General features: G+C 41.4%; 1 long non-coding RNA gene across 2 annotated transcripts; it reads left to right on the plus strand.

The window, feature by feature from the left end:
- The first annotated feature begins 11 nt into the window (after positions 1 to 11).
- On the plus strand, positions 12 to 5,900 carry LOC139010507 (uncharacterized). 2 transcript variants are annotated; one of them, XR_011471527.1, is made up of 3 exons: positions 12 to 94; positions 2,819 to 2,951; positions 5,602 to 5,900. It is a non-coding gene; the product is annotated as an uncharacterized lncRNA (long non-coding RNA). The 2 variants fall into 2 exon arrangements; XR_011471526.1 differs by lacking the exon at positions 5,602 to 5,900 and adding an exon at positions 4,052 to 4,240.
- The last annotated feature ends 7,506 nt before the right edge of the window (positions 5,901 to 13,406 follow it).

Genomic DNA, 13,406 nt, shown 5'->3' on the forward strand with positions numbered 1-13,406 from the left:
GAGGGCGAGGCCGAGGAGGGTTCTGGGGTTGGGCCGCCCGCCGCCCGCGGTGCGGCGCCGACGGAGGCGGAGCTCAGGCCGCGCGTGACAGCAGGTGGGCGGGCCCGGGCTGCCGCCCGCACCTGGGGCTCAGCCCGGGGGTCCCAGCCCGCGGAGCCCTGGCGCGGGTTCTGAAGGCGGCGGCCCACTCCGGGCCGCTGTGTCCGAGCCGAGCTCACGGGCCCTGCGCGGAGCCGGGGGGGGGGGGGGGGGGGGGGGGGGAAGGGGACGCGCTGGCGAGCGGGCGGCGAGGCTCGATTCCCGCCCCCACCTCGCAACTCGTCGCTTGGGCGGACGGGGGCCTGGGTCTGGCCCAGGGTCTCCCTGTGCTTAGCTGCCCCGACACCACCCAGCCATGTAAGAGGGACCGGGATTTTTTCGAACCGGAACCGTTAACTACCCCAAAGGAGAGGCTGGGAGCAATGACTTTGAATTCTATTTCAAGTGACCTTTCCATGTTTTGGTCTCTAACAAGCCCTTTTGTTGTCCTTTAACGTGTGCGAACGAAAGTAAAATTTTAACATCAAGATTATTGATGATCCCAGGCTAGGATTAAATAGTCTTGTTAGATTAATTGTTTATGCACAGGCTTAACTCTGGTGTTGACTAGCAATGAAAAAAAAAAAAAGAAACTAGGTGATTCTAAAGGTTCCCTGTACAATAGAATAAGTGTGGTCGGCAGTTAGTCAGCCATAAGCAGAGCGAGGAGAATGGGCCAGGTGCAGAAGGTCACCAGGACGGAAAGCACTGGTTCCCAGGCAAAGGGCAATTGTAGAGTGGTGCCTACAGGATTGGGGTGCCTGGTGCCTGCAGAATGGCCCAAAACAGCCCAGGCTAGCACTGACACCTCTAACTCTTGGCTTGGAACATTTTATCTTTTGTAGATGGGGAACCAGTCCACAGTGCCTGGAGGCACCTTTTAGGATGCATATTTGCCAACTGGGAGAAATTTGACCCTGAGTCCCTTGAGGTTCTTTTGCAACATAACCTAGCCTCACTATGAAATGGGCAATGGAAAGACTCGGCCACTTCATGGCACCATTAAGTTTAATACTATCCTACAGTTAGACCTGTTTTGCTGTTCCAAAGGGAAGTGGATGGAGGATAAGGCCTCCTTAGATCAATGCGTCTTTTCCATACAGCCAAGTCTTTATGGCTCTCAGAAATTGTTAGGGACAAGAATAGAATATCAGGGACTAGGTATGGTTAAGGGAGGTATTAATCATGATCTGTTAACCATGATTGCCATGTGTTGGTTAAAGGACATTATATTTTTAATATATCCTACAACTTTTGTGATATACTATGTTAGTACAGTTTGGGTAATATTATATTTAAAATCTTTTTTTCTTGAAATATTAATGTTTATTGTATATTAAATTATATTTAAAATAGTTTTTCTTGCAATATTAATGTTTATTGCATGTAACATTATTATATTTAAAATTGGTTTTCTTGAAATAAATTTTAAAAAAGGACATTCTAACTTGGCTGGGAGTTGTATGCCTCTGGGATCTGAGAGTCATCCTGGGACCTGGAAGTCAACCTTGGAATGTGGTCTATTCTCATTCCGAAGAACTTCCTAGTATCATGGAAAGATGAACAACCTTGTTGCCCAAACAATGGAGTCCCACCCCAACCTGTAATCCCTACCTCCCCATGTAATCTTTGTCCTACTTTTGGCTTTTAAAAAAATATTATTTTTATTGATTTCAGAGAGGAAGGGAGAAGGAGAGGGAAAGATAGAAACATCAATGATGAGAATCATTGATTGGTTGCCTCCTGCACACCCCCTACTGGGGATAGAGCCCACAACCTGGGCATGTGCCCTTGACCAGGAATCTAACTGTGACCTCCTGGCTCATAGGTCGATGCTCAACCACCAAGCCACACCGGTTGGGCAGGAGACATTTTTTAAAGCAATTTGGCAAATTATATATTTTTTCTCCCTACCTGATCCCTTCAAAATTAGGCAATTTTTAATGAGTGAGCCATGGCAGTAGGTTTCTTTGCATGAATTCAATAAGGCCAGTTTCCAATTGTGGTTTTATTAACCAAGACCTTGACTAGAATGTCATATTGGAAAGAAAGATACATGCCTGGACTCTGGATGTCACCAAAAAGCCTTATAGAATGAAGATTGACTTTAAAGCCAATAACATTGTAATCCACCCACTATTTTGACATTGTTTCTGTAAAATGCTGACTCTAACTAATATGTGGTTTGTAGATAAACACCATCCTATATAATAAAAGGGTAATATGCAAATTGACCCTAACAGCAGAACGACTGGGAATGACTGGTCACTATGACACACACTGACCACCAGGGGGCAGACGCTCAATGCAGGAGCTGCCCCTGGTGGTCAGTGTGCTCCCACAGAGGGAGCTGTGCTCAGCCACAAGCCAGGCTGATGGCTGCCAGCACAGTGGTGGTGGCAGGAGCCTCTCCCGCCTCCTCAGCAGTGCTAAGGATGTCCGACTGCAGCTTAGGCCTGCTCCCCGCTGTCAAGTGGACATCCCCCTAGGGCTCCTGGACTGCCAGAGGGATGTCTGACTGCCAGTTTAGGCCCAATCCCCCGGGAGTGGGCCTAAGCCAGCAGGTGGACATCCCCCGAGGGGTCCCAGATTGCAAGAGGGTACAGGCCGGGCTGAGGGACCCCCCCCTCCCATCCCCAAGTGCACAAATTTTTGTGCACTGGGCCTCTAGTATTTGTATAAGAATCCTAGGAACTAACTTCAGAAGATACACTCTGACCTTCAGTCATCCCAACACTAGGAGAATTGCTGACCTTCAACCATAAAACCAGGATAACAAAGAACTAGGATGACTGAGACCAGGATGACCCACACTGGACCAACACTTGACCAGTTTCAAGATCCATATCGGAATGGACTGTGCTGGACTGCAGGTAGAGAACTTTTCAACTCCCTCCCCTTGAATATTTTGTTCTGCTTTGCCTCTCCCTCCTTGTAAAAACCTCTGCCTACACTGAGATGTTGAGATGGGCTCTGTGACAAGAATCCTCCATTTCCTCTTTCTCTTTTCACCAACATCTGTCTAATAATGAGTTTGTTTTTTGTGGTGACAGGCAACAGAACTTGAGTTTTGGTTACAGTTTTGGCAAGCCAGCCAGGAGTGAGCAGGAGCCCCTTCCCCCACACCCAGTAAGCCCCTGGACTTTGGAGGGAGTTCCCCAGGTTGCCTGTGGCTGACTGACTCCCTGATAAAAAGTAAGGGTGATTTTAGGAGAAAAATTGTATTTCAATGGAATTTATAATACAATCCTATATAATAAAAGGCTAATATGCAGACTGTCCCCTCGATCGGGAGTTTCATCAGGGGGCAGGGCTGGCCAGTCGCCCCCCCACCCCACCCTTCAACCCCTCTCCCCCCATCAGGGGTGGGGCTGGCCGGACCCCACCTGTGCATGAATTCATGCACCAGGCTTCTAGTTATAAACATTAGGCTCTGGTTCAGTATATTGTCTATAATATTGTATTTCTCACCTATGAACTAGACTGAATTTTTCTAGTTTCCTGAAATATTTTGGCTATAACTTCCTAACTGACAGTGGGGACCTGTAACAGTGGAAAATTGTAACCCACCCCACATTCTCTTGCCGCTGTTTCTGTGAAATGCTGACTCTGACTAATATGTAGTTTGTAGATAAACAGCATGTTTGTATAACAATCCTAGGAACTGCCCTAGCCAGTTTGGCTCAGTGGATAGAGTGTCAGCCCACAGACACTCTATCCAGGTTTGATTCTATTCAAGGGTATGTACCTCGGTTGCAGGCTCCATCCTCAACCCTGGTCAGGGATCATGTGGGAGGCAACACATCAATGTGTGTCTCTCACAACAATGTTTCTCTATCTCCTCCTCCCTTCCACTCTCTCTAAAAAAATCAATGGAAAAATATCCTGGGGTGAGGATTAACAAAACAAACAAACAAACAAATCCTAGGAACTAACTTCAGAAGATACAGACTTTGACCTTCAGTCATCCCAGTTCTAGGAGAATTGCTGACCATAAAATCAAGATGACCAAGATCAGGATGACCCACCCTGGATTATCACTTGACCAGTTCCAAGATCCTTAATGGAATGGACCATGCTGGACTGCACATAGACAACTTTTCAACTCTCTCCCTTTGATTATTTTGTTCTGCTTTGCCTCTCCCTCCTTGTAAAAACCTCTGCCTGCACTGAGATGTTGAGATGGGTTCTGTGACAAGCATTTCCCATCTCCTCAGGTATCTAGCACTTGAATAAAACCTCCTTCCTTTTTTCACCTGCATCTGTCCAATGAGTTTGGTTTTTGTGCAGCAGGCAGCAGAACTTGGGATCTGGTTACATATAGTTATTGCAGGCAAACATGATGGCCATTAGAGCTCAATCATGAGATTCCATCAAAGCAGATTTAAAAGAGCCTATACAGCCTATACAGCCCAGTGTGGGTAATAGAAAGAGAACTAAACGTGCATTTTAAAATGTAGTCTATGGGTGCCCTAGCCAGTTTGCTTGGTGGTTAGAGCATCGACCTGTGGACTGAAGGGTCTCAGGTTCAATTCTGGACAAGGGCATGTACCTGAATCCCTGGCATCTGTCAGGGCATGTTCAGGAGGCAACCAGTGGATGTGTCTCTCACATCGATGTTTCTCTCTCTCTGTCTCTCCCTCTGCTTTCCACCTTCTCTGAAATTCAGTGGAAAAAATAGCCTCAGGTGAGGATAAAAAACAACAACAAGTAGCCTATTGGGTGAACACTTCAATAGTGATTACATTTTAAATTGAAAATAAGAGAATGAGAAGGTAATGTTAATGTAAGAAACATTCAAACCTGTGATAAATTTTTGTGCATGTATTTGAGCCAAACTGTTGGCAATTACCAGGAAGCAGAATCTCAACAGATTGAGATGATGCTTGGGAGAATGGCAGTTTTGACATGACTACCCACCATAAACTTCTTTTAGTAAAAGAAGTTAAATTTCAGACCATCTTTGCAGTTACTTTAGGTCTTTGAAATTGCAAGGCAGCCATGCAGGCCTTCCCTGAGCTAGTCATGTTAGCATGTGGCCCCTTTTCGTCCACACTAACCTTGCCAACGTTTTACACAAGGAAATATTAACATTTCCATAAAGCATAGTCAATTTTTTTTACATTAGGATAAAAATTAACATAGGTGTTGGTCATTTCATTTGCATTTACTATTCAGTATTCCTGCTTCCTGAAGATGACTTGCTATGCCTTCAGAAATATACTTAATTCCTTTTTATAACATCTTATCTCAAGTTAACAGTCCTTTTCTGGAACTAACTGAAAAGGAAAACCAAGCATCTTAATCATAAATTAGTTTCTTATATTGACTCTCAAAATTGTTTTAATATTTCAAAATAAATGAAAGCTCCTATGAGAAGAATGCCTGTGTACAAATTGAGGATTGGAGTGAGGAAATATTGTCAATCTGCTAAATTACTAATATCAAGTGGGTTAAGGCATTAGGCAATGAGTCTATTCTTGTTCTAATAGCCTAGAAACTTAAACTTTTTGAATTTTTCAGTCCTGAGTCAATGCCTAGATATACACCTGGACACATAACAGACCTTCAGATACCCCTCTGATTACGCACCGAAGGACTCCTAATCAGACCATCTGACATCCGTTATCCTGACCGCCTGACATCTGACTGATAACAGCCCTGGACCAATCCTGGATCAACCAGTAATTCTCAGTAATGTACTTTTTACTATAAAAACTTTTAACTTTCCTTTCTTCTTTGGAGAGCTTCTGGGATTTTTTGCCTAGCTGTGTTCCCATTTGCAAATTCTAAGACTTTTGAATAAACATCATTTATTTCTAGCCGAAGCCCCCAGACTCTTTGAGTCACTTTGACAAGACCAAACAAATTGGAAAAAAAATATTTTCGGCAATATCAGTTGTGTGTCAGAAAACACTCCTGAAAGGGTCTGAAAATAATCCAATAGGCTACCAAAGAAGAAGCAGATCTTAAGGGGAAAAAACCATTTGTCATAATAGATGTCTTGTCCACATGTACAAAACAAACAGCAACCTTGGACGGTGCCTTCCAGTTCTTGGTGGGACAGTAATTACCACATATCTGAATGTTAGCATTATTTAAATTACACCCTTTATAAGAGAGCTTGAATTCTGTATCTGAGAAAACCAGTTACCTGAGGCCCTTTGACCCTCAGATTCTGAATTAGGTTGCTTTCTCTTATATATACTTTATATATAAGAGGAAAAAAACGTATATGACAGAGCAGATTCAGGATTAGAACCCTAAATTAAAAGGATTAAAACTCTAGCAGACGTGGTAGCTTTTCTCCAAGATGATCCCTGCCTTCTAGTATTCATACACTTGTCCCTCCTACATTGTACCAGGATTGATGACCAATGGCATATAGCAGAAGTGATGTTTTGTCACTTGAGTGATCATATTTTTAAAATACATTTTTATTGATTTCAGAGAGGAAAGGAGAGGTAGAGAGAGATAGAAATATCAATGATGAGAGAGAATCATTGATTGGCTGCCTCCTGCACACCTCACACTGGGGATTGAGCCTGCAAACCCAACATGTGCCCTGGCCGGGAATCGAACTGTGACCTCGTGGTTCATAGGCTGATGCTCAACCACTGAGCAACACCAGCTGGGCTCAGTGATTATATTTTAAAAGATTTCTATCTTGAATGCCCCCCCTCCTCTCTCTTTTTCTGGTAGAAACAAACTGCCATGTAGTAAGAGGTGTAGGCAGTGGCAAGAAATAAAGAATTCTGCCAGCAGCCAAAGGGGAACTGAGGCCCTTTGACCCTCAAGTGAGTGAGATTGTGACCACTTCAGCATCAGTTGAGTCTTTAGATGACTGCAGCCCCAGCCAATAGCTTGACTGCAAGCTCATGAGAGACCTTGAGCCAGAACTACCCAGCTAAGAGGCTCCCACATTCCTGACCCTCAGAATTTGTGAGAGATAATATGTTTGTTGTTTTAAGCTACTAAATTTGGGGGTAATTTTTTATGCAGCAATACATCACTAATATACAAATTATTAAACATTATGGAATTAATATTAGCTATAATTATTAGTTTTGATTATTGACCCTAAAAAAAAGCACCTTATGAACTAAGCATCCTCCATAGTTTTGGACAAGTCTGAAGGTTATGTGACTAACTTGCCTGAGGAAGAGGAAACTTGCAAAGAAGTCCAGACTAAGTCCAATATTATAGCTTCAGCATCCGAGTGAAGGATGATGTAGAGTTGCGTCTGTCTAGTTTCTGCTGTTGATCTCACAGATTTTATGGAAAGGGAACCTTGAGCAAAATCTGAAATAGCTATTTTTGCTAAAATCTCTGTGAGACATTATTTGCCTTGGTCCCATAACATCAGAGTATGACCCAAAAGTGGAGGAACAGGAGTCTATCCACCTCATCAGACCACATTTGTAGTGGCATGTCATCGCCCATGCATATCAGCAATTGGGGCACAGCAGAGCAGCTGCAGCTGAGCTTGGCACAGCAGGCCTTCATCCTCAGTGGGTATGCAGCACTTTTGTGCTCTTTTCTGGGTGTCTACTGCAGACACATCTCAAAAAAAAAAAAAATTAACAGAAAAGTCTGTATTCATGAGCCCAACTGTGGTCTGTAGGTTTGACTTTGAGGGAGATTGGAGGTGCACAAACAGAAGGGCCAGAGAAATCACATTTGTACTGTTATAGGATCCTGCATTTTAACTCCAGTCTGTTTTGACCTGGACACATAGGTAATTAACCTTAAGGAGAATGGGCCTTGAAACATTCTCCAGACCAGAAAAGTTAGATAAGAAATCATTTGAACAGTTTTTTAAGGACGTAGATGTCCAGACCTTGACTTTGAATGAGTGTAATTTCCAATGTGAAATCCACAATTTGGCTTAAGAGATACAGGAAAGTTTTAAAATTCCATATAAATAATTATACATTGCTACCAACTTTGCTACCTACACATTGCAGTAGGAATACAAACTTGCTCCCTTCAAGGCAATACCTGCATAAAATGAGATGTGAAATACGCTGCTTGCATCATAAAGACTAGTTATCAACCTCTAGAATAGATGGAAAAGACATTGGTGATGGCTAATATTAGAAATACAAGTTTTCCTAAAAGGGTTTTATGTATGCATATGACATAGAAAGAAAATTGGTTTTTTGTTTTGTTTTGCTTATTGATTTCATAGAGGAAGGGAGAGGGAGAGGGACAGAAACATCGACGATGAGAGAGAAACATTTATCGGCTGCCTCCTGCACGCCCCCTACTGGGGATTGAGCCTGTGACCTGGGCATGTGCCCTTGACCAGAATTGAACCCTGGACCCTTCAGTCCACAGGCCAATGCTCTATCCACTGAGTCAAATCAGCTAGGGTGAAAATTGGGTTATTGATGTTGTTTACTTATTCATTCATTCAAATATTTGCTGAATTCATTCATTCAGCAAATATTTAAATAGACTGTTATTTGCCCGACACTGTTCTGGATTCTAGGAATTGAGGAAAGAGACAAGATACCTATTCTCTTGAAGCTCACATTTTATTTTATTTTTTATTTTTTTAGGTCCATTTTATTTATTTTTTTACATTTTTTTATTGATTAAGTTATTACATATGTGTCCTTATCCTCATGTTATCCACCATCTCCCCCACTCATGCCCTCACCCCCCTGTTGTCTGTGTCCATTGGTTAGGCCTATATGCTTGCATATAAGTCCTTTGGTTGATCTCTCCCCCTTACCCACAACCTCCCCTACCTTCCCTCTGAGGTTTGATGGTCTGATTGATGTGAAGCTCACATTTTAATTGGGGGATGAGGAAGATGACAATAAATTTGAAAAAAATAAATACAAATTTCAAATACAGGTATAGCATGGAATTATGGCAGGTTCAGTTCAAAGACCATCTCAATAAAACAAGTATTGCAATAAAGCAAGTCATAATCTTTTTGCTGGTAGAGGCTCCTGCCTTCATTTGTATGTATAAACACACACACACACACACACACAACACACAACATCTGTGAAGATCAATAAACGGAGGTATGCCTGTGGTGGTAGGGGCCAAGAAAAAAGAATGGTAAAAAAGGACGAGGTATAAAGAGTGACAGTCGCCGAAACCGGTTTGGCTCAGTGGATAGAGCGTTGGCCTGCGGATTGAAGGGTCCCGGGTTCGATTCCGGTCAAAGGCATGTACCTGGGTTGCGGGCACATCCCCAGTGGGAGATGTGCAGGAGGCAGCTGGTCGATGTTTCTCTCTCATCGATGTTTCTAACTCTCTATCTCTCTCCCTTCCTCTCTGTAAAAAATCAATAAAATATAAAAAAAAAAAAAAAAAAAGAGTGACAGTCAGGGGGTGGCTACTATAGATTAAATGATGAGTGAATACTTTTTTAAAAAGGTGATATCTGAGCTGAGCTGCAAGGAATGAGAGGAAACCTGTCATGTGAAGATCTGGGAAGAGAGTGTGCCAAGCAGAGGAACAGCAAGTACAGATTGTGAGGTGAGGTCATGCGCTTCGAGCTACCGAGGGAAGACCAGCATGACCAGAACATAGTGATCAAAGAGAGTAATGGGACATAAGGGCAGACACATTGGCAGGAGGCCAGCTTATATGGAGACCAGATCATCTAGTGCCTTGTGGACAGTGGCAAGGAGTGTGAATTTTATAGGTGCAATGAGAAACGATCAGAGTATGTTCAAGCAGAGAAAGGGTAAGGTGTGATTTCTATGATAAAAGAAGCACTTTGGCTGCTATGTGGAGAATTATGAAAACAGATTGATGTGTTAGAAAGTGATTGCAGCATCTCAGGCAAGAGCATATAATGGCCTGAAGTAGAGTGTATCTGTGAAAGAGATAAATGGATGAATTCAGAATACATTTTGGAAGCAAAAGGTAAATGACTTACTGTTGGGTAAGGGAAGGAAATTAAGGATGACTCCTGGATTTTTGGACTAAACAACTTGGAGGAAATTGGGTGGAGTGGAGGTTTGGGAAGTTAAAATTTTTCTTTAATTAAAAAATATTATTGTGGTAAAAGACACATAATGTGAATTTTATCATCTTAACAAGTGTACATTCAGGGGCATTAAGTATATTTGCATTGTTGTACAGTCATCACCACCATCTAGAACTCTTCATCTTGCAAAACTGAAACTGTACCCATTGAACAATAATAACTGCGCATTTTTATCTTCTCCCAGCCCCTAGCAATCATCCTTCTGTTTTCTGTTTCATTGAATTTTACCACTCTAGGTACCTTATATAACTGGGATCATACAGTACTTGTCCTTTTGTGACTGGTTTATTTCACAGCATAATGTCCTCAAGGTTCATCTGTGCTATAGCAAATGTCAGAATTTTCCTTCCTTTTTCACACTGAATAATATTCCACTGTATCTATATGTCACAGTTTGTTTATCCATTCATTTGTTGATGGACACTGGGTTGTTGTGGATAATGTTGCTATGGATATGAGTGTAAAATATTTCTTCAAGGCCCTGCTTTCAATTCTTTTGGGTACTTCTCAGAAGAATTGCTGGGTCATATGGTAATTCTATGTTTAATTTTTTGAGGAACTGCCATACTATTTTCTACTGGGACTGTACCATTTTATATTTCCAACAACAGTGCACAAAGTTTTCTGTTTTTCCAGATCCTCACTAGCACTTGTTCTTTTCTATGTTTTTAATAGTAGCCATCCTAATAAGTGTGAGGTGCTATCTCATTTTAGTTTTAATATATATTTCCCTAATGATAGTGATGTTAATTTCATGTGTTTATTGGCAATTTGTATATTTTCTTTGGAGAAATGCCTATTCAAGTCCTTTGCTCATTTTAAACTCAAGTCGTTTAGTTGTTATTGAGTTGTAGGAGCTCTTTATTCTAGACATTAAGCCCATCAGCTATATGAATTGCAAATATTTTCTCCCATTCCATGGGTTCCTTTTCATCCTATTGATTGTGTGTCCTTTTATGTGCAGAAGTTTTAAATTTTCATGCAGTTCAATTTATCTATTTTTTCTTTTGTTGCCTGTGTAAAAGTTTTATTTAAAACATAAAAATAAACATATTTAAATATATTATATTTTAAAGTTACTTTAAAATATAAATTTGGAGACAGCTGGATATATTTTAAATTTGGAGACTGACGGTCATAGGAGAGGTCAGATAAAATATAAATTAGGGAGTTATCCACGTGTGGATGAAAAAGGGTTCACGTACTAAACCTGACAAGATCAGGGAGGCCTGCATGGTGGGCCTTAAAAAGTCAGAGACTGAAAGTAATTACATAGGATGGTCTGAACATAAAAATTCCTAACTAAAAGCAGGCCTGTAGCTTCCTTGACAAAGGTCAGTCTTTACCTTAAGTGAGTCTGTCTATTGTCTTTATAAAAAAGATATTAATAATTTTATATTGTTAAAATAATATTTTGAATTATTACACTATTTATTAAAACTGTTTCTTTTTAATTTTTTAAAATGATGCCACTAGAAATCTTAAAATTACACTATGTTGGTCGCATTATATCTACCGGACAATGCTAGTGGTTAACACTAATGTGAGACTACCTGGTAATAAGGGGTGGTGGGTCATAGCCTACAATGGAGGGAAGTAACAGGCTCTAATAGGCCTACCCAGTACCCACCAGTGTAAAAGAAGTAAGTGTCTCTCCATTTTACTTTTACCCAATCCCAGAGATTTCCCTGCTTTGCTTTTTCTCTCCTCTCTAATCTACCATCAGTGTGTCTCACGTAACCCTCCTTATGTCTTCTCCTTTGAATCTAATGTATAAAATAAGCTGCAAAACTGCCGTTCACCAGAGCATTTTCTTAATCTGTTGAGATTTTGCTTCTTAGCAATTGTCAGTTTGGCTCAAATAAACTCATAAAAATCTCTACAGGTTTGGATGTTTCTTATGATCGATACACATAGGGATGGTATTTATAGCCACGGAGTGAATGAAATCACCCACCCAAGAGAGAAGATCTATAGGAACTAGGTCTCCCTGTGGGATGGAGTCATTTTAGAGTTAAGATTCCTGCCGAAACCGGTTTGGCTCAGTGGATGGAGCGTCGGCCTGCGGACTGAAGGGTCCCAGGTTCGATTCCGGTCAAGGGCATGTACCTGGGTTGCGGGCACATCCCCAGTGGGAGATGTGCAGGAGGCAGCTGATCGATGTTTCTCTCTCATCGATGTTTCTGGCTCTCTATTTCTCTCCCTTCCTCTCTGTAAAAAATCAATAAAATATATTTTAAAAAAAAGATTCCATAGGAAGATATCAAGAAGCTTTGACTGAGTTAACTTTGTGTAATATAAGTTATTGATGTTCTTCTGAGGTAGGTGCTAGGTTCAGGTGGAAATTAGAAAGCCCTGGGCAAGTATTAAACCTGCTTGCTTTTGTATTATTACAATAGCATTAACAATAACCCATGGCATCAGTGAATCCTCACAACAGCTCTATGAGGTACAAATTTGTATTGTCCTCACTTTACAGATAAGAAACAAAAGAGAAGTTTAATAATTTACCCAGTTGCTATAGTTAATATATGGCAGGTCCAAATTACAAATCTAGTTGGTCTGCCTCCAGGCCTTCACTCTTAACTATTAATGCTATATCTCATTATCCTGAAAAATGAAGTCTAGCCCTTGGCCCTTACCCACTGACTACATTTGGTCTCCTTGGGTTTCATATCACTATAGTCACATCTTTGTGGTGGTGAATGGTCCAAGACAGATGGTACTGATCCTGTCACCTTACCAGTGATGGCGAACCTTTTGAGCTCGGCGTGTCAGCATTTTGAAAAACCCTAACTTAACTCTGGTGCCATGTCACATATAGAAATTTTTTGATATTTGCAACCATAGTAAAACAAAGACTTATATTTTTGATATTTATTTTATATATTTAAATGCCATGTAACAAAGAAAAATCAACCAAAAAAATGAGTTCGTGTCATAGGTTCGCCACCATTGCCTCAGGCTGACCTAAAGTCTTTTTTTTGAGCACTGGGTTTTAACACTGTGCCAAGTTCTCATACACCCCCAAAAAAGGAAAAGAAGGTAGATGGACATAGCATACTAGGATCAACAGAAGTTGTCATGTGTTTTATTCCCTTTCTTCTTCAATCTAGACACTATGGTCTTTTGCTTCAGTCAATCTCAGTTCCTCCATTGTCTTGTCATTCTGCTCACCTGGACTGCAAAGCCCCAAATCCAGCCATTAGTGCATATCATTCCTACCCTGGGACACTAGAGAAAACCACACAACCATGTGAATTGGTTTCTCTGCAAATTTACATTTCCAATCATGGCTGTACCCTCAACC

This window comes from Myotis yumanensis, unplaced genomic scaffold (genome assembly GCF_028538775.1).
Source record: "Myotis yumanensis isolate MYYU_CA2020_CCGP unplaced genomic scaffold, mMyoYum1.0.hap1 SCAF_5, whole genome shotgun sequence".
NCBI classification, from domain to species: domain Eukaryota; kingdom Metazoa; phylum Chordata; class Mammalia; order Chiroptera; family Vespertilionidae; genus Myotis; species Myotis yumanensis.